Source organism: Neoarius graeffei, chromosome 12 (assembly GCF_027579695.1).
Source record: "Neoarius graeffei isolate fNeoGra1 chromosome 12, fNeoGra1.pri, whole genome shotgun sequence".
Taxonomy (NCBI): Eukaryota; Metazoa; Chordata; class Actinopteri; order Siluriformes; family Ariidae; genus Neoarius; species Neoarius graeffei.
Window position 1 is genome coordinate 82,344,645 of NC_083580.1, and position 13,760 is coordinate 82,358,404.

At 46.3% G+C, this 13,760-nt stretch overlaps 1 protein-coding gene across 1 annotated transcript in view; it reads left to right on the forward strand.

Annotated features, from left to right (window-relative positions):
• Window positions 1-3,942: 3,942 nt before the first annotated feature.
• The window catches only part of aff4 (AF4/FMR2 family, member 4), a 61,510-nt gene continuing 51,692 nt past the window's right edge, over window positions 3,943-13,760 (forward strand). Inside the window, exon 1 of the mRNA XM_060936562.1 lies at window positions 3,943-4,317. The gene's annotated coding sequence lies outside the window, so the exon portion shown is untranslated. The remainder of the gene's footprint in view (window positions 4,318-13,760) is intronic.

Here is a 13,760-nt window from a genome sequence, read left to right on the forward strand (position 1 = left end):
GTTTACAAATTGTCACAGTCGCTCGCTAGTGCAGAAGTTTTACATCACCAATGTGTGACGTCATGTTGTCTTGACAACCGTGCAATATCATAAACCATATTCAACGCTCATTCTCCATCGGGTAGAGTGACGTAATACACGTAGGATAAGCGATATGCTAACAATATTGCATGCTATCAAACCAAATGAATGAAACCTGCTAGAAGGGAATAGAACACATTTTTATTCCATCGAAAAAGTGTCCTGTGTGAATAATAATTCCTGATATTTCCCTCCGATAATGTCACTCCCAGTGTTTTCCTGCTGACTAGACGCACATTGTCAAAATGGCAAACTGGTTCAAAATTAAAATTCTTTTGATTAACTTGTGTATCTTTTTTGTGGATGTGTCCATATAATATAGAGAACATTACACAGTGAAGATATCAAGTTTATCTTCTCATGTTGAAAAACATTTTCACTCATTCACGATATATACATTCACCGCTTGAAGATAAACTTCACATCTTTATACATCCATGTAATATCCTCTAATATATTACATCTTCAGGCTCATTTGCATCTCAAAATGTTGCATAAAGAAGGAGGACGCTTCAAATAGCAAAGGGTTTTATTAGGATTGGAATAACTCATTTCTTATAATCCTCTTTGGTCACCGCATCACAACTGAGCTATTTATAAAAATTCTATGATTTTTATAGTTTTTCATACAAGTGTCAAGGTGGTTAGCACTCAGTGCGTTTACATGCACATAGAGAAAATCAAATTTCTGCCGTTGCTCGACTGAAATCGAAGTTCTAAATGCCATGCAGTACGTTTACATGCACATCCAAATCGAGCTGCTGTCGGTAATCGAGCTAAGGGTCCCAGCAGGGGTGCCAGAGAAATCCAATCCTACATGCACACAAGGAAATCGAGCTATTGTGTGAGGTACATTGTGCACGCGAGCCACAGGTGGCGCTACACACCCCATCGTGTTGGTACACTTCTGGTTGTCGTCATGAAGAAGAGCTATTCAAGAGTATAAACAAAGTTATCAGCAGTGTTGCCAGATACTGCTGACGTTTTCCAGCCCAAAACATGTTCAAATCCACCAAAATGCACTTAAAACCCCCCAATCTGGCAACACTGGCAGTTCCGTGTTCACAAGTTCAGTGCTCAAGCTGTTAAGCCCCGTCTACACGATCATACATTTGTCCATGGACATCGTCATACAAATGTATGATGATGTTCATGGACAAATGTATAATCGTGTGGACGGTTTTCCCAACAAACTTTAACAACGTCATACTTGTATGACGTTGTATGATGTTGTTCAAATTTTTAGAATCGTGTTTCTACTTTCCAACAAATGTTCACAACATCTTACAACATTTTGGGTCATCCACCAATCAGATTGTTAATTCGGGTCATGTGATCTACACTGCCTGCCATGTGACATACAAAATGGCAGCCCCCAAGGAAGAGAATGTATGATCGTGTGGACAGAAATCCACAACATGATCATACAAACTTGAACATCATCATACATTTGTATGATAATGTTTTGGACAAATGTATGATCGTGTAGACGGGGCTTTAGGCTTGCTCTAACAGACTGTATGGCTACAAACTGTCCTGCGCAGACCACTGTTTTGTAAGACAACTTATTTTGCACAATTGTATATTTTTCTAAAGTCCATTTTTTGCTTACAAACAAAAATTTTTTGCTTACAATTTAACTTATGTCTTAATAAACACACAAAAAAGTTAAATTGTTTTGTTTTTATTGACATTCTTCAGATGTTGGACATCTATATACACACACACACACACACACACACACACACAAATACAGTGACTTGTTTATGTACACAATTCACAGCTATGCAACAGCTGTACAGATGTATTTGGTGATACAGTAAGTGAGCTAAATTTTAACAGTGCAAACAATTCCACAAAAAGAAAAGATTCATGCCGTTGTCATGATTCGTTGTCATGCCAACCGAGGCTGTTGTGTTTCCCGCTTGTGGTCTCGTCACTCGTCACTTCCGGAAGGGGCAGTGCTGAAGTAAGTAGCTCGAATACGTAGCTCAATAGGGTTTACTGCTGATAACTTTGTTTATACTCTTGAATAGCTCTTCTTCATGACAACAACCAGAAGTGTACCAACATGATGGGGCGTGTAGCGCCACCTGTGGCTCGGGTGCACAATGTACCTCACACAATAGCTCGATTAACTTGTGTGCATGTAGGATTGGATTTCTCTGGCACCCCTGCTGGGACCCTTAGCTTGATTATCGACAGCAGCTTGATTTGGATGTGCATGTAAACGCACTGAGTGACTCACAGCAAGAAGGTTCTGGCTTTGAACCCAGTGGCTGACGGGGGCCTTTTTGCGTGGAGTTTGCATGTTCTCCCTGTGGGTTTCCTCTGGTTTCCCCCACAGTTCAAAGACATGTGGTTAGGTTAACATGAGGCAGCCTTGAAGTGCCTCTGAGCAAGGCACCGAACCTCAGACGCACAGACATTTTGGGGGGCAAGTGCTCTGGGGGGAAAAAGGGCACTTTTTTGCGCATGTGGAACACCTTATTATAAAAGTCTGAGATTTAACCCTCCTCTTGTGTTCGGGTTGCCACTGACCCGTTTTAGTTTTTAAAGGTGTAAAACAACCACTTAATGTTAATTTATTACATCAAGGCTTTTTGACTTTGCCAGGAATCTCTAGTTGAACAAAATAGAAAAAGAAATTTTTGTTTTCCTAAATCTGAAAATGGTCTAGCAAAAAATATAATACTTATGTGCAGTTGTTTCTGTATGCGACGGGCTACTTCACGACAAAATAATTACAGCTTGGGCTTAGAGGGCAAACAATACATTTTCACTCGATTCATGTGTTAGCTGGCTGGTGGGGCAGGGGAAGAGCTGACTGACTGCCCGATGTGTTGTCTGCGCTACGACAAGGCCGTGGCTTCCAGGACACTATGCTGCTGCAACCTCACATTGAATGCACTGCACGCTTGTTCACGTGACAGAGCAAGAGAGACAGAGGTCCGGTGTGTGTGCGGAGGGGGCACACATTGGTATGAGGGGCCGCATAAGACTTTATCTATGTATGTGAGAGTGAGAATGTATGTATGTGCAAATAACAATATATGCATGTGAGAGTGAGAATGTATGTATGTGAGAGAGCGAGTATATATGTATGTAAAAGGGCCAGTATGGATAATGCCTTGTATGGCCTCAGTAAACTGTAAAAAAAAAAAATTCAGAAGGGCACTTTTTTGGACAGAGGGCAGAGGGGCAGGTGCTTGAGCACCACCTCGTGTCTGTCTGTGCACGCCACTGCCGAACCTGCAGCTGGGCGCTGTAGCGTGGCTGCCCACTGCTCTGAGTATGGGTGTGTGCATGTGTGTGCTCACTGCTTCAGATGGGTTGAATGCAGAGGATGAATTTCAGTGTGCTTGAGTGTGCATGTGACACTTCTAAAGCTTTCAAGGAAACATTGGAGGTCTGCGTTTATCAACATTTCACGATAGGAATCACAGAGTTCCTGTTGGGATTTTTTTGCGTGTGCACACAAGAAGTTTTTTTTAAGTATCGATATCGGGATAGGAGCTTGAGTATTACTTGGTATCGGATCGAAAAGAAATCCCGTCCATCCCGAGTGAGAGTCACATCTTCATCTCGCTGATGAAACCAAGGGGGGTTGGTGTTTTCTCTCTCTCTCTCGCCCCCTAGTGGAATAACAGAGCATTTCCACCAAACCTTTACATTCATCTGGTGTGTTTGGCTCAGGAGGCGTGGCCTGCTGATCACAGAAACAGCTCTGGGAGCCGAAAGGTTGCTGGTTCGATTCCTTGGCCCAGCAGGAATGGTTGAAGTGCCCTTGAGCTGAGCAGGCCACCCCGGGCTGCTCTGGATAAGAGCATCTGCTAAATGTCAAGTGATTTTACTTTCGAATACGAACCGGAACCTTTACGGAACCCGTCTGATCCCAGCCTGGCGTGTGTGTGTGTGTGTCACGTGACCGTGGCTCCTCCCCCCGGGCCCTGGAGCGTGTCGGAGCCCCGCGGCGCGGCGCGGCTTCACTCAGCGGCTTCCCTCAGCGAGGCGGCGGAAACTCCGCGCACTCATGGCTCCCTCAGCCCGAGCGGGTTAAACTCAACACTGGGGTTTTTAAAAACACGTTTGGATTGATTTTATTTATTTTTTAGCCCAGTTCTCCCTGATGACACATTTAATGGAGTTGTGAGTCGCAGTGAAGAAAAGACAAAGGAGGAGAAAAAGGGGCTTTTTCAGAAGCTACGATGGTTTGGGCCTAAAACAAGACAAGAGGTAAAAAACAAACAAACCCCACAGCAGACTTTTATCACCTGGAGCTCCCGGGCTGTGAGTGATTTCTTGGAGAACATGCAGGAGGAGGAGGAGGAGGAGGAGGATGAGGGTCTGACAGGGTTTACCTCAGTTTTTATTCCGTGAAGCGGACTGTTAGCTCTGTTAGCACACAGCTAGCTGCAGGAGGAACTGCTGTTATTATTTATTATTGGTGGTTAGCATTAGCCGGCTAAACACTTTTTAACACACAACTTGGTTTAAAAGGATTTGAATTGTAGACATTATTATAGGGTTTTTTGTAATTTATATAAATACAGTACCTATCTATGTTGTTTGTTTATCACTAGTCTAGCTTAGCGTTAGCTATCCTGTTTAGCACTTTCCTTCCTCAGAAGCGCACACACACTTTTTTTTAATTTATTTTAATCAAAGGTAATTCAGGCTAATTTTCTGATGAATTCTGAGCTGGAGTGAAACCCTACAGGCAGTTTTGGTTTTTTAATCCTTGTTTTTCTTGCCAAAACTGACCACAGCAGAAGAGTTGAACAATCTCTCGGGTCAGAAATTACGAAACACTCACTGAGCAGTTTATTAGGAACGCCTGATGTTCAGAAATCACTCAGTCATGTGCAGGAGTTTTTGATAAAACACTGTGTTGATGAGAGAAGGTCAGAGGGGAATGATCAGAGCTGAGTGAAGTCACCACTCTGTGCAGCTGTGCTGAGCAGAAAAGCATCTCGCGGCACATCAACGCTTCAGGCTGATGATCAGGAACAGCAAGAGAGAACATCAGCTTCTGCTCCTGTCACACACACACACAAATCAGAGTCTATAGTGAGTCGACATCATCTTTATCTGATCTTCATCTGCTCAGGATCAGTGACGCTGGTTTAGTAATAACTTCGTAAACGATACCTGTTGACTACAGCGTTCCAGTTTGACGATGAAGGTGCGAGGACAGGGATTTCTCATCGCCAGGGAAGATGCACCTTTCACTTGAGCAGAAAAGTCCAGGATGTTAAGAGGAAGCAGGAACGCCACAGAGCTCTAATGGAATTTGTACACACACAAATGTGTGTTAGTTTGTTAGTCACAGTTAGAACTAAGTGCTCAAGAATAACACAATTTTATATTAAAACTGTTTAAAACGATCTCCAGCGTAACATTCAGTGCTTTCAGGCACACTTTAGCCCTATTCAGATGGGATTAACTGTCCATGAGGTCATTTCCTCTTTCACAGGAGCCGCTCTGTGATTTTATTCCTGGACATGTCGGTGTTTTTCACCAAAACTCAGCACTCCGCTGATCATTTTAGTTTGGATACATGTGATTGATAAATGACTCTGGTGTAGCTGGGTGATACAGTGGTGTAGTGGTTATCATTGTTGCTTCACAGCAAGAAGGTTCCAGGTTCAGACCCCATGGCCAACAGGGGTCTTTCTTTGTGGAGTTTGCATCTTCTCCCCATGTCTGTGTGGGTTTCCTCTGCGTCCTCTGGTTTCCCCCACGGTTCAAACACATGCAGGTTAGGTGAAATACCCAGCCACTGGGGTTGTCCAAGCCAGTGTGTTCTTTGTTCTGTGCTTAGAATTATTTCTGCCTGGATAGACTGGGGAGGGTTGTGTCAGAAAGGGCATCCGGTGTAAAACCTATGCCATATCAAATCTGCAGATCATGATGATCCACTGTGGCGACCCCTAATGGGAGTAACTGGAAGAAGAAGAAATGACTCTGCTGTACCTGAAAGGGTGCTAATATTTCTGAGAATCCATGTGTCGTGTTTAATAAAATGGAAACGCAGGAATTTTGTAAATTGAAATAAAAAAACCTGTTTCCTGTATCAGTAACTTCCTCCTTTACACCTAAACATTATTAACGTACAGGATTACTCCATCGTCTGAATGATAAATATCTTTAATATCGAGTTTATTTGGGTTTTCTGTCTGTATAACTCTGATCTTGGATTCGTCACAGCTCTCATTCCTACCAGCACAACTTTTTTCTTTCAGTTGTGAAGAACAGTTGAACGCTCGCACTCTCACCGCTCGACCTTTGAGATTTACATCACAGTCTAATCTCACAGTCTAGAATTGAGCCATCGTATAAATCCGGACAGCAATTAACCGACAGTTTGCCTTTCTGTATTTTGAATATTCCCTCATCTTTATTATCCCTGTCAGGGTCACGGTGGAGCCGGAGTCTTTCTCAGGAACGCTGGGTGAGCATTGGCTCTCTTATCGCAAATCTAAATAGAGGGAGAGAGCAGAGTGGAGACAATTTAATTACTCTGTTTATTTGTGCACCAGCAAAACAGCAAGTTTTACAGGCCTTGTAGTGATGTATTTACAAAACACACACACAGCGCGAGCGTGCCTTCTCCTGGAACCGGATGCATGTTGTGTTGTGTAAGGCCAAGGCAGAGCTGCTGACGGTTGTAGAATTGTGTGATGCGTCCGCTTTGGCGCGCAGGACTGTCGGCTTATAAACACTTTCAGCTTGTCCATGCTCTACTTCCTGTTTTGCTCCATAACTTCAGTTCACCATTTCCTCTCCTACTCTTTGTGGTGGTGAAGAAAGAACTCGATGTGCTCATGTGAAGGTTACAGTCATGACTCTGTCATGTTATTTATCTCATGCCTTTTGGTGTTTGTGTTTGGATTTGAGGAGTGAGTGTTTTACCTGCCAGCGGTTATTATACTCGGGTGTGTCCTGCTGCTTTAATCGTGTAGGAGCTGAGGGAAATGTTGTAAATGTCCAAATGCACAATGGTGTTGAGTGTAATATTCTTATTCTGATCAGTAACTTGAGCTGAGCTTTTTCAGGAATGTGAAAATCTTCATTTAACATTTTAAAAAAAGAAAAAAAACGAGTTTAATGATGTAATCGTCTAGATAAAAAAAATAACGTGTCAAAAACCTTTAAAGCCATGTGGTGGCGCTGTTGAGTCTTTTGTGACGTCTGTTCAGATTGAGTGCTCAAACTTTTTCATCAGGTTTGAAATTAAAAAAAAAAAACATGACCAGATTGGAGTGTGAGGAGTTTACGTTTGGGCAGAGCTCACCTTTTCCTTCCTGCTTTAGTTCTGTTTGTTTTCAGATTTAGAACAACGCGACTAACGTTTACCTGTGGCTTGATTTAATTGCAGTGTTAAGATGATGACTTGCGGCGTGAGTACAGCGAACATGAGACTGTAAACCTCGAGTCACACCTGATCTCTCATCACCATAATGCTCTATATCGATGTTAATAACGAACAGAAACATCAGTTAAATATATTTATTAAGGAGATCAGAATATTTCAGTCGTCCCCCCCCAAAAAAAAAACAGATTAAAGTCCTAGTCTGTTAGAGTTTAGATGGAGATGTTACAGGTGGGGGCAGCACGGTGGTTAGCACTGTTACCTCACAGCAAGAAGGTCCGGGTTCGAGCCCCGGGGCCGGCGAGGGCCTTTCTGTGCGGAGCTTGCATGTTCTCCCCGTGTCCGCGTGGGTTTCCTCCGGGTGCTCCGGTTTCCCCCACAGTCCAAAGACATGCAGGTTAGGTTAACTGGTGACTCTAATGGCCCTTTTCCACTACCCTTTTTCAGCTCACTTCAGCCCGACACGGCTCGCGTTTCGACTACCAAAAAACAGCACGACTCGGCTCGCTTCAGCCCTGCTTAGCCCCTAAAACTCGCACGGTTTTGGAGTGGGGCTGAAGCGAGCCAAAGCGAGCCGAGTGAGGCTGGGGGCGTGAGCAGACACTCCCCTGTGCACTGACTGGTGAGGAGGAGTGTCCTCACATGCCCACACACGCCCCGCGAGCACGCTGGGATCTGTAAACACCGTAAACCCGGAAGAAGAATAATTACGAATTATGAGAATTTCTGAAGCCTTATGCGCCTCGCCTCATCTATACGCTCTTGCCAGTATCTGTTGGCGTTGTCGGTGACAACAAGCCACAGAACCAAGACCAGCAACACTAACGACTCCATGTCCTCCATGTTTATTGTTTACTATCCGGGTCGTGAGACTACCGCTTAAAAGATCACTGATGTCACTGTTTGCGCTGCTTAACGACATCACGTGACGTCCACCCACTTTCGCTAACTCCACCCAATGTGTCCACCCACTTCCAGCCAGCACGGTTCAGCGCGGTTGTAGTCGAAATGCAACTCCAACAGCCCCGCTCAGCTCGACACGGCACGGCTCAGCCCGACTCAGCCGCGTTTGTAGTGGAAAAGCGGCATAAATTGAGCGTAGGTGTGAATGTGAGTGTGAATGGTTGTCTGTGTCTATGTGTCAGCCCTGTGATGACCTGGCGACTTGTCCAGGGTGAACCCCGCCTTTCACCCGTAGTCAGCTGGGATAGGATCCAGCCCACCTATGACCCTGTAGAACAGGATAAAGCGGCTACAGATAATGGATGGATGTTACAGGTGATGTTTGAGATCAGGTGATTGTAGATTTACCTCGGTGAATTCAAAGCAGAAGGTCCTGAGTTCAATTCCCAGCAAGGACAGGAAAAAGTGGGGGGAAAAGAGCAAATTAATTTAGACAGAAAGGCAGGTATAATAAGTGTAATTCTGGGGATAGAAGGTATAAAGGGGTTGCGGGAGAAACGAGGGGAAATGTGAAGAGAGCGTGGATGTTGACATGTTCTCATTCTTTTAACGAACACCCTAAAAAATCCCTTTTAAGAATGGCAACCTAATTCACCTCAGTGAATCCAAATTCACCCGATTTCAAAAATCATCTGTAACATAGACATGAGAAGTTGCAGATGTTTGTTTTAATTTTCAGTGTTCTCCACTTTTCAAAAATAAAATGTAGTGGCAGGGGTTTGGAGGACTTTGGGCTTTTTTGACAGTGAAACTGGCCAATAAATGGATAGGAAATGCTAAATCATTATTAAAATCATTTTACAAAAAATTAACACATTCTTACTGTACATATCATCTTTATTGTCAATGTGAGACTCATTTGACATTTCAGTTGAGACTGATGTGCCTGTTGCTCATCCCTGAATTAATTATATTTTTTTCTGTGTGAAAAATAAATGAACTTCCATACATAAACAAAATGCCCAATTACAATAAATGCATTTTTTTTTACAATACACACAATTAATGTTAATTGGGTGAAACCACTTCAATCAATCAATGCACGAGCTGGTGCGCGTGCCCGAGACTGGCACTACAAACAGGGATGTGATTTTTCCGCGAATTCGCGGAATTCCGCTTTTTTCACCTCAAAACTTGAAAAAAAAAAGCTTCCAATTTTTCCCTCAAATCCACATTCGTATCCTATTCGTTCCGACTTTGTTTGAAAGATGGCAGCCTCGGATTTGCATCTTTACGCCTCGATCACGGAGGCTGCCATCTTTCAACTCTTTGTTTGAAGCAAGCGCGTTCATTGGTTGTTACAGAGCGATGGGCTAATCAGGTACCTCGTTTCATCTCATTGACGTAATTACGTCATTTACACAATTCCGTCATTGAGATGAAACGAGGTACGTGATTGGCCCATCGCTCTGTAACAACCAATGAACGCGCTTGTTAGATAGCTGTACGTAAGCTCGCTTCAAACAGAGTTGAAAGATGGCAGCCTCCGTGATCGAGCGTAAAGATGCAAAGCGCGCGCGAGTGAGAGAGAGAGAGCGCGCGCGAGTGAGAGAGAGAGAGCGCGCGCAAGTGAGAGAGAGAGAGCGCGCGCGAGTGAGAGAGAGAGAGCGCGCGCGAGTGAGTGAGAGAGAGAGAGCGCGCGCGAGTGAGTGAGAGAGAGAGAGCGCGCGCGAGTGAGAGAGAGAGAGAGCGCGCGCGAGTGAGAGAGAGAGAGCGCGAGTGAGAGAGAGAGAGCGCGCGCGAGTGAGAGAGAGAGAGAGCGCGCGCGAGTGAGAGAGAGAGAGCGCGAGTGAGAGAGAGAGAGCGCGAGTGAGAGAGAGAGAGCGCGAGTGAGAGAGAGAGAGCGCGCGCGAGTGAGAGAGAGAGCGCGCGCGAGTGAGAGAGAGAGCGCGCGCGAGTGAGAGAGAGAGAGAGCGCGCGCGAGTGAGAGAGAGAGAGAGCGCGCGCGAGTGAGAGAGAGAGAGAGAGCGCGCGCGAGTGAGAGAGAGAGAGCGCGAGTGAGCGAGAGAGAGAGCGCGCGCGAGTGAGAGAGAGAGAGAGCGCGCGCGAGTGAGAGAGAGAGAGCGCGCGCGAGTGAGAGAGAGAGAGAGCGCGCGCGAGTGAGAGAGAGAGAGCGCGCGCGAGTGAGAGAGAGAGAGAGCGCGCGCGAGTGAGAGAGAGAGAGAGCGCGCGCGAGTGAGAGAGAGAGAGCGCGCGCGAGTGAGAGAGAGCGCGCGCGAGTGAGAGAGAGAGAGAGCGCGCGCGAGTGAGAGAGAGAGAGCGCGCGCGAGTGAGAGAGAGAGCGCGCGCGAGTGAGAGAGAGCGCGCGCGAGTGAGAGAGAGAGAGAGCGCGCGCGAGTGAGAGAGAGAGAGAGCGCGCGCGAGTGAGAGAGCGCGCGCGAGTGAGAGAGCGCGCGCGAGTGAGAGAGCGCGCGCGAGCGAGAGAGCGCGCGTGAGCGAGCGAGAGCGCGTGAGCGAGCGAGAGCGCGAGAGTGAGTGAGCGAGAGCGCGTGAGTGAGTGAGTGAGTGAGAGCGCGCGAGTGAGTGAGTGAGAGCGCGCGAGTGAGTGAGTGAGAGCGCGCGAGTGAGTGAGTGAGAGCGCGCGAGTGAGTGAGTGAGAGCGCGAGCGAGAGAGCGCGCGAGAGAGAGAGAGCGCGAGCGAGAGAGCGCGCGAGAGAGAGAGAGCGCGAGCGAGCGAGAGCGCGTGAGCGAGCGAGAGCGCGTGAGCGAGCGAGTGAGAGCGCGCGAGCGAGCGAGTGAGAGCGCGCGAGCGAGCGAGTGAGAGCGAGCGAGCATTTGAGAGCGCGTGAGTGAGAGCGAGCGAGTGAGAGCGAGCGAGTGAGTGAGAGAGAGAGCGAGAGAGCGCGCGAGAGAGAGAGAGAGAGCGCAAGCGTGCGTGCGCACGCGAGAGAGTGTGCGCGCGCGCGAGTGAGAGAGAGTGAGCGAGAGTGTGTGTGTGTCAGAGTTGCATGTTGACCATTAAATTGGCTTGAATTTGTTAATCATGACAAGTTTTTTCTTGTGTGTTTGCTTGCCATTTTAGTACAATTTTTAAGTCAGAAAACCCCAAAACCCAGGAGCTTCAGGGGGCTTCCCCCCTTGTCCCCTCACCAGGGTGCTGCCCTGGACCTGCGGCCCCCAGACCCCCGCCTAAAATTTTCAGATAATTTCACCAGCCCCAAATCACATCCCTGTACAAAGCCACCCCGGCCTCCGTAGTTCAGGTCCTTTGACTCAGGAACCCAGAAGTCCTGCAGTAAACGACTGCAGGGAAGCAACGGGAAGATGCAGCTCTCACCTACACGATCACAGATACGTAAAATAAAAGACCTGAACGTAACTGTGTATGTGCTGTTATATGGTTACTGTAACTGTGTATGGTCAGAAAAGGTGATAGATAAGCGTAACCGTTGCACAATAACAAACACCTGCAAAGTTATTTAGCTGCTGGCTAGCTGCAGCTTGTAGCGGTGTAGTGTAACGCAGGGATAGACCTCAATCTGCAGAGCTCTGTGTCACAATCTGTGGTTTTCTACTGCAGTCGCGTGGCCACTTCAGGTAGCCCCGTATGCATTCGTTTAATGGTCTTCTGCGTGTTAAATAGTTACAAAATTATTATAAAGCAAATATGTCACGATTTATTTGGTGTATACTGATGAAGTTGTTTGTTTATTGATTTATTTATTTGGCCAAGGGAAGGGTGGCGGGCCAGAATTAAAGTGGCGCACCGCCACGTTTTAAAAGCGCCCGTGGAGAACACTGAATTTTATAAGATATACCGGAACATGTCTTTAAAAAGTTGTTTCACGTTTTTGAAATTTCTCTTAACTTTTTCCTTGAACAGGAAATAATGGTTAAACTACTTGATTTTTCATCAGATCCTGATGTTATAAATCTGCATGTTCATACATATCCAGATACACTCCCCAGCACCTTTTAATAGGAACTTGTTGATTCTAAGCTCCCTGTTCTTGGCTGCAGGAGTGGAACCCAATGTGTTCTTCTGCTGTTTCATGCTGAGATACTTTTCTGCTCAGCACGGTTGTAAAGAGTGATTATATGAGTTACTATATCCTTCCTGGGGGAAAAAAGCTTGAACCAATCTGTCCATTTCCCTCTGACCCTCTCTTATCAACAAGGCGTTTGTTTCCACCCACAGAACTGTCGCTCACTCACTCAGTGTTTTTTGTTTTCTGCACCATTCTGTGTAAACTCTAGAGACTGTTGTGTGTGAAAACCCCAGGAGATCATCAGCTTCTGAAATACTCAAACCAGTCCATCTGGATCAAACCAACACCCATACCACAGTGAGAGAAAGTCACACTGTGAGATCACAATTTTTCCCATTCTGATGTTTGAACATTAACTGAACGTTTTTTTTTCAAGATGGCGGCGCGTACACGCAGCGTCTCCTGTCCGTCTCGACAGAATGGTGTTTTCGTGTTTTTTGTGTTTTAAAACAGCGTGTATCTGTTCGTCTTTGTCACGTCCATCAGTCTTAAGGCACACATACTCCCATGAGTTTCTGCATGACATCTGCAGAACTATATTCACGGATATAAATCCAGCGGACGCAGAAGTGCTATGCGACTACGGTTTGCTCCAGAGGCCTGCTCAACCACTGACCCCCACTCCTGCATCCAGCCTACAGTGGAAGCACCACAGGCAGAACATGCGGAAGCAGAAGAGGGGCAAGCGCGGAGGTATCCGGGCTAGGCTAGCGGCTAGCCCTCACCGGCCGACTAGCCCTACCATCACTCTCATTAGGGCGGCACAGTGGTGTAGTGGTTAGCACGGTTGCCTCACAGCAAGAAGGTTCCGGGTTCGAACCCAGCGGCCGGCGAGGGCCTTTCTGTGTGGAGTTTGCATGTTCTCCTCATGTCTGCGTGGGTTTCCTCCAGGTGCTCCGGTTTCCCACACAGTCCAAAGACATGCAGTTACAGGGTTCCCGCGGGTCCTTAAAAAGTCTTAAATACAACTTTCGGTTTTCAAGGCCTAAAAACGTCTTAAATTGTTTGGAATTACTGGAATTTTCGAAAGGGAGGTATTAAATTTAATATTGGACCGAACGAGTGAAATGTCTCCATCCGGTTTGGGGTATTTTTTTAACCGTAATTTTAAAAGTGACCAGCGCACCTTTTGGGGGCAGCATTGGTTCTGTGCATTCTGTGCATTCCGTAGATCAAGAACTAACGTTAGGAGGCTACTGGAGGCGGTGTGGTGTGGTGCGGTGGTTGTGAAGAGTGAGAGATGCGCGGGTAGCTTACGTGGGCACTAGAAAGCGTTGATAATTATGGGAAGATGTCTGTTTAACGATAAGTGGTTGGGGGATGACAAATACCCTCAAAATAAGGAGAAGAAT